Here is an 8,575-nt window from a genome sequence, read left to right on the forward strand (position 1 = left end):
TCTAATTGTCTCTGCATATGTTGTGAGGTGAATTCTCTGACTTACTAGCCACTGTCCACTGACAAAAGCTAATTCATAATAGGGTCAGTTCATCTGTTCGTCAACATTTCTAAGAACATAAAAGATTGTGTCATAGTGCCAAAAGGAAAAGCTGACAACTTGCAGATTTTTTTTTTTTTACTTTGGCTTTTAAAATGTTGTACTAGTTGCTCTAACTCAACTGGTATGGGTCTATTATGGCAAATGCCAGCACCGATGTTTCTGAATCTAGATCAGTCAATGGCCGGTAAGCTTTGCAAATATTTTGAGGCTGTTATATAGGATAGGTGTTTATAATTTCCCCCAAATGTGCTTTGCATACAAAAATACAATAAACAGCATTGGTTTATAAACATCCTAATATCACTTCAAATCTATAAGAGAGCAGAACTTGCATTTTGTGCAGTTCTCTCTTCTTATGGACAATATCTTTTGTTGCACTAACATGTTCCAATCAAGTACCTTGCATTTCCTTTAGTGAAGTTTTTCAGCCCAGACAAAATATCTGGAGCAAAAAATCTGGAGCTTTAAAACCAGTATGGCGATATATGATATATCAGTCTAGCTATAGTTCAAACACGAGGTTTACAGAATAAGTTGAGACCCAAACATAAGTACAAGAATTATACGTTATATTTAGCTATTATAACAATTGCTTACATTTGTGTAAATGCCAAAAAAAATGAATCCAGCTTTCAGAACTCTGTGAAAAATTAAAACATGCAGCTAAGAATTAAACATTTAAACAAAGCCTTTTTTCTATTTTTTTTTATTTTATGGTGAGTGGAAGTGGGGTTGTGCTGCGTGTCGCTGGAGGGCGGCTGTGGTTTGGGGCAAAGGAAGAAGATCAGGAACAGGGGAGCGAGGTCTCATTAGCCAGCGCAAGTTTGGTGCCTCCGCGGCCTGCTCACATTCAACCACAGTGGGCCTTTGATGAGGGCTGGAGGATCGGCCCAATCGCTTCCACATGAGCCCAGCACAGACACACGCCAGATAGAGATAGATGGAGATAGACGGAGGAGTGGGACAGCGGAGACAGAGAAAGAGAGAGCGAGAGAAAGAGAGAGAAGTGAGGTGGTTGATGTAAGACCAGGCGCTGTGGAGTAGTTGTGACAGCCCAGAGGCAACAAGCAATAAACAGCAACAGGGGGAAAGGGCAGTGAACAAGGAGCTACTGAAAACTGTTTTTTTTAATAATTCAAAAATACAGAAGCGGATTGAGTCATTACAAAGGAGGGCAAAAACATGAATGTGACTATGCATATATCTGCATTATGCAAAAGCCACTGCTCTGGAAGTTCAAACAACTCTTGGAAGTTTCCCCATGTGTAGCTTTTTATTTTTGTTGAATAGTCACAGGTCCATCCTGTATTTTAGCCAGTATAGTAAGCGTAGAGGAAGACTGAGTACTTTTGTACAAGGAAAAGTACAGTAAATGTACAGTGATGGGAAGAATACTTTAAAAATGTAGAATACAGAATATCTGCATTAAAATGTATTTTGTAACATATTATGAGCCAATCAGAGAACTTTATTCTGAATACTACAGTTCAAATTGCATTTAGATTATAGTGTAAAGACAAAACACTGTATTAAAAACATCTTTATATTTGTTTCACTATTTTTAAAGCATTTTCTGTCACTAATTGGAGATGGAAAAATCACACACACTCACCACAAGAGCGGAATTGTCTATTTTCCTCACTGATTATGTGCAGTTTGGGTCCTTTTGATTTTAGAAAAGTAACCATATTCTGAATACCATCAAATGAAAGAGTATAACTGTACTGGAATACAGTTACTCAAAATTAGTATTCAGAATATATATTCTCCGAATATGTTTTCAGTTATCCCCATCTGTGTACAGATGCTGTTTACTTCCACATGGATTTGATTGTGATCATAATGTGACAGTCTTTAGAGATTCTTTTTCATAATCTCCTCTTCAAGAACAGTGGACTGAACAGTTGTTGTCATTCTCTGAGGTTGCATGCCTGCAGGAAACTATTAATTGCAGCAACCATGAAGGTCACAATTACTGTTTGTTTAACATAATCAAAACAGGTCTGCTCCATTGTAACTGATCCTATGGTAGCCAATGAAAACAACTCACATATTAAAGCAAATGGTCTTTAACAGCACAACTGTTAAATATGTGATTATTAATAACAATGTTTCATACATTTTGCAGTGAAACAAGTAAGAACTCTAGAACACTCTATGGCAAAAGAGGTGTAAATACAGCAAGAGCACATTACAAATTATGGGGTAAATGAACCATTCAGGTTTCAGGTTTTTTATTTATTTTGTCTCCTCGTGAAGAGCAGGGGTCAGTAGCATTAACATAACACACATATATGACATTAAAAAAAAACATATAGAGCTGGACAATATACAATCACTCAGGTTCCCCACATCTGCACTGTCAGTCCATGTTGTTAATAAACTATGCTTTTATACAGTTCATGAAAGCCTGGTTCATATTTATTACAGTTTAAACTTTCAACATTTTATTTCATTATGAGGGGAAAAACAACACAAGATAACATGCAGCTGATAGACGGACTAGCCATTTCATATTTTATAAACCACAATTAATATTAAACAGGGTTTATATGAAGTGGTGAAAAAATGATTTTTCAAGTAGATAAAAGTAATGTTTTGGATGTTTGTTTAAATAAAATAACAGTGAACAGTGAGTGCAGTGAATGATGCTATCTGGCCGATACCTAAAAGTTGGCTGTAACGCTATACTCCCCAGTAGAATCCTGTCTACCACTTGGCAGGCATTAAGAACTGAGGTTACTTTATTGGTTTTCTAATTGGTGCCAGTTTCCATTTTCATTTCCAAAAATTGCAGTGGTTCTTCTCCTTCAGTGTGCGAGATGTGTGCGAGAGAGTGAGCAAAAGAGAAAAAAAGAGGGGTAGATATAGCTCTGGCCTGGCGTTTGTGTCTGCCTATGTGCGCTATGGCGATGACTCTTTGGGCTTTGTTGTGTTGTCTAATGAGTCATCAGTGATTGGCTAAGTTGATGTGGTCAACAATGAAGGAACATTTTACAGTAACAGCATCAATGGAAACCGAGTGACCTGGAAGGAGAGAGAGGTAGAGAGAGACAAGGGTTGGGGGCTGGGTGAAGCATAGGGGCACATCATTCTTTCAATTGTAGGAGTAAAATACACAAAACTTACCACAGTTGTGCACAAAAGCCACCATGACGGAGCAGCAGGAGCAAAAAGAAAGAGTAGTGGAGCTTTGGATAAACACAAATGCAGGGGCTGCCGGAAAAGTAAACAAGGCGGCAAGGAGATTTTTGGCTGGGACTAATGCATCACTTCAGAAGGAAAATGTATAAGAGGGAAAAGCTTGTAATAATAAAAGTAATGGAAGAGAACCTTGGATACTGTGTTTGCTCATATTAAAATAATACTTCATTGAATTACAATAGGTCACAATAAACCTATCCTGAGTGACAAACCGTGTTAGGAAGTAACTGAATATATGTACTGAGCATATGTATTCTAATATTACTGTATTCTGGCACAGTTACTCTTTCATTTGGTTGTATTCAGAATACAGTTACATTTCTAAAATCAAACAAATACTTGACAGAACATGATCACACAATTAAGGCTTAAAACTGCAAAATTAGTGAGAAAAATATAAAACACTGCTCTTGTGGTGAGTGTGATTTTTCCTTCTCTGATCAGTGAGAAATAAATTCAGAACAAACTGTGAAACAAATATAAAGCTGTTTTTAATCCTGCGTCTTTACACTATAATTTCAATACAAGTATTCAGAATACAGTAGCTACTCTGATTGGACCAAGTATTAGAATACGTTAACCATTGATCTGGTACAACTAAGGTTATACGTTAGTCTACTGCAGAGTAATTAGCATAGACCTAGACAGACTGATTATTCATTAATTATCTGAACCAGCTTGTTTAATTTTCAAGCTTAATTTGTTTTTTGTCTGTCTGTTTTAACTTTTTACATGTTGCCTCATAGTGTTCTTCTACATAAATAAAACCAAAGGGCCACTTTATGCCCACAAGCCCTGAGTTTGACATGTGCTGTAAATGTTGTTTCAGGTAACTGACTGCAGGCGTGGCTGAGTAACAGAGGATCCACTCCCCACTCCACTGCACCCACAATGACCCATTATAGCCGCTCTTCCCCCGTAAATGTGATAATTATATGCTTGCCTATTCACGGAGCAGCTCAAATACACAAACCAAGCTGCTTCTGTTTATTCTCCCATAATCTCCCTTTTATTTCCTACAACACTTAGCAAGACCATTATAAACCAACACTATTAGGGAACTGCCTTTGTGTAGCCATAAGCAGACACTCGTATCAGTGATTTGAAGAAAATACTCTATGTGTCTAAATAATTTATAGTCTATGCTAAAATATGTGAGTGATTGTGTCAAAATATGTTGACTGTAGGTGCGGTGATGTGTGTGAGTTCTGGCGGGCCGTGGATCCATTGTGCAGCGGTGACCACAGGGCCTCCTTCCCCCGATCCCACCACAACAAAGGCCAATTAAACGGCGCTGCCTCACCAGCTGAGGAGCCAACCGCCAGCCACACTTCCACAAACAGGCAGATCTGTTTAAAACCAAAGGAGAGAAGCAATAAAAGCCAACCTACCGAGAGCGACCCCCTCTCCTCTGATTCAAACCAGAAGGTAACAGCGCATTGCACCACTCTGCCAGAGCTCAGGCTGCATTACCATCACATGTGGCTGTACGACTCACCACTATAGGGTTGCTGGGTCTTGATTTAATTTTGGTGAAGTTCTGAACCATCATAAACATACATACAAATATTATCAGGATACATGACTGTTTGTTGTACCAAAGCAACAGCATTTCAGTTCTCTTGTCAAATTTAATCCAGATTAGGTATGAGGTTGCATACTGCCTGAGTGGCTACTACTTTCTCCTCACAGCAAAAAGGTTTTAGGTTCGGCTCCTAGGCCGCCTCGGCCTTTCTGTGCAGAATTTTCATGTTTCTCCCCATGTCTGGGTTCCCTCTGGGCACTTCCGTTTTCCCCCTTGCCTGACTAGCCAGTCCCTTCTACATTCTGTTTGAATCTAGAAGTGTCTGGAATCAGACCATAGAGGGTGAAAAACCTCTGTCCAAATTTGAGACGTCCAGCGGCAGGTGCTAATGTGTGTTACATGTCTCTCAAATGTGAAAGACATTTGTTCTTAAAAATTCTTAAACATTCATGACAAAATATATAACTTGTTTTACCTGAGATAAGTAATAGTTTTTTATTTTAATCCATGCTGGTTTTCTCTCCTTTTTTACATGTAAGCAGCCATGTTTGTTTTTGACAAGAACACAGCATGAGTCTCTCTGATTGGTGACTCCATTTTGCCAATCACACCCTCTGACATTGGCGAGATAGGATATGGTATGCTCCAGATCCACTTGTCTTTGTAAAGTTTGGTCAAAGCTTGTGGTTCTGGCTGACCAAGTAAGTTTTCCTCATGAACCCAAAACATACATATTAGGTTAAATCCTCCAGCTAATATAGTCCTGACCAGGCCTAGCTCAAGATGTGAAGATGTGGCCCCAAGTTAGACAATGGTGAAATTAATATTTTAGGCTACTACAGAGAAGTCTTTTTAAAGTATATGTATGATGGCTACATATATCTCAGAGTTTATTGTTGCTTGCTCATTCCAATGAGAGGCTGCTCCTTGACAGGATGCTTACATCAAACAGTGCTTTTGTTTGTCTGACCTGCCAAGGATCTTATCCAGGATTAAAGCCTTTTCTTTACCACATTAAAGACCAAAACTGACAGCACAAAATGAAAGTTTTTTAGTGTTCTGCTGAATGGATGTCCTGTCTGTGTTTGATTCAGTTCAGATCTACATGCTTATATGTAAACAGACAGAGTATACTTTTAGTAAATGTTTCATCCACAAGATTTAAATTTTGTTCCCTCTGTCGTCCTGTGTGCCCCCAGCAGAGGGCAGAGTGCAGCGACCTGTGGTGACATGGGAGCACTGGTCCTAGCCACGCCCAGAGCGGTCCGGATCGACCTGGTTGAGCGTGGGCTGCCTCGCGGTGTCTCTGGTCAGGCAGCCTGGAGCCCTTGGGTGCTGGCAAGGGGCGCGGGCGTCCGGGAGGGGCCCCCTCAAAAGCCATGTACGGGGGCCACACCCACATGGCCATTACGATGGAGGCTGTTCTGGGCTTCTCCCGAGGCCTGCCATTTTTAGAGCAGTAACACAGTAGACCACATGCTGTGGCTTAGGCCTGTGGGGGAAGGACGGTTTGTTCTTTATTTTAAGTCAAAGCGCCACGCTCTTTGGGAGAATTCTACAGTCGCAGCTCAGTTAGCGTAGAAAATTGTTTGGCACTTCCTCAGTACTTTGTGATTAAATGTTGGTTCCTGGTGCAAAAAACTCACTTCACTTATTTTATAAATTCAAAAGAAATGAAATTTCACATTGAAGCCTGCTTCTGTTTTAGTTGTGTGGTTTGGTGTTTGTCCAGATCGCAGAGGAAAGAAAAGATGTGGAAGTATTAGACTTGGATCGAGGACCTTGTGAAACATGAAGTTGCTCCGGTGCTGTTCTGTCTCAGAGTTTTTCAGGAGCCTGTGTGGGTGAAGCGCTGGGTGGTCCAAAGCAAAAAGGACTCGAGCTTCCTCTCACACACATATGGTGTGGCGTGGCCTTTTTGTTTCCATTTTAGAGGTTTTAGGTTATAAGTAATAAAGTGTCTTTAGGTACAACATGCTTATTTTACCTTCCTATAATGCCTTCTATTTCTGCTTTGGGGCCCAGCCCTCTCTCACCACACTTTCCAAGTACCTTCCTGCTACATTCAGACTGAACATTTTGCATCATGTTCACTAATAACTTAAAGCAGCTTTAACCCAACACTCCTCCTGTTTCCCATCTTGAGCATTTCCTCCTTGATCATCAGGAAGTCTCCACATCAGTCTCCGCTCCATCACAGGAAACACTAGTCAAGCACACTTCACTTCTGCTCCACACACTCCATGGATGACATCTGATACTCTTGGTCATTGGTCCACAGACTCCATGTCCTGACCCACTCGCAGATATGATCTCCTGCTGTGTAATGTGTCTCTCATAAATGATGATGTTTCCACTGCACAGACCACATCGTTATGGCACTAAGACATGAGATGTACTGCTCTGAGTGCTGGACTTATGGGGCTTTGTCCTGTAAGAGGATGACCACAAACTCACTATCACAAAGATTGAAAATACTATTTGAAATGGAGCTTTATTTATAAAGAAAGGACATGAACGTAAAGAGGACAGAAACTACTGCAGTGCAAGATGTGGCCAAATTGTTTTTGAATGTGAGAAGTTAGAGGAATCTCTTACACATAAAATGGAACAGTGAATGTTCTGTACCATTTTACAATTTATGTCAAAAAATATTTCTTTCATTTAGCCATTTACGCTGCCTACACTAAACACATTTTGATTTAAGTGGATGTGGGTTACAGCTATGTGACTCCTGTCCTGGTGACACAGAAAATGTGCAGGATGATGCAACCTTACATTAACAAAGTATCTGAAATGTGACTGGTTTACTGTTTATTGGAGATGAGTTTATTATTAACACATAAAGGAGAAAATATAACAACTACTGTGTGTGTTACCAGGGAGACAATCAGATCAACTGGAGAAGCGTTTTTGTGTGTGTGACGACTGGTGCACATGGAACACATCATGCTGCCGGATTCACCCGCATGAAATAAAATAAGAAGAACCTCAATTTAGTGTCTTTAAAAAGCCCCGCACTCATGTTGGCAGAGCTCCACAGAGTAGGAGCTCCCACCCTAGCCTCAGGCCAGCTGCAGTCAGGGGCTCATGCAGCACAGGGACAAACGGACTATGTATATTACATACATTCACATCTATTTCAGTTTTCTCAGTTTAAATTATTGTCAACAGCAATCTATTTCACGTAATAGTTTCTTACATGTAACATTTTCCCCAAATATATCTCAAACATAAATTTCATGGCCTTTTCAAAGCAGTGCTTTTTTGAATATATGCAAGATAGATAGGTTTAATGCCAAATTGCTGAATATCTCTGTGGAGACAAAAAGGTCTATCTACCACTGTGAAGTTACACTGTACTTTTAAACACAGAATATTCAACCAGCAATCTAGTTCTTCGTTCAAAATTGCATGACTATAGAAAGTAGTAAACAGTTGTATGTAAATTACTGTAGGCATAATTTAATATTTAGTACTTTTAAAAATCCATCAGTATCTAGAGGTTGGCAATAGCCTATATTAGCAGTATTGTAAATACGTAACAGGCCTAATGCATATGAATATTATCATTTATTTAAAAAAAAAAAAAAGAAGAAGAATGAAATGAAAATGAAAAAAAATGCTGCAAAAACACTGGTTACAAATTGATCTTCTATTCTTCTTCTATTGTAAGCATTCAAACAAGGGTACAACTAGAACATTTAAAGACATGTTTTAAGCACATTTCTTTTGGATTACAAT

This window comes from Boleophthalmus pectinirostris, unplaced genomic scaffold (genome assembly GCF_026225935.1).
Source record: "Boleophthalmus pectinirostris isolate CB_2022bp ecotype Guang Dong unplaced genomic scaffold, ASM2622593v1 HiC_scaffold_3, whole genome shotgun sequence".
NCBI lineage: Eukaryota > Metazoa > Chordata > Actinopteri > Gobiiformes > Gobiidae > Boleophthalmus > Boleophthalmus pectinirostris.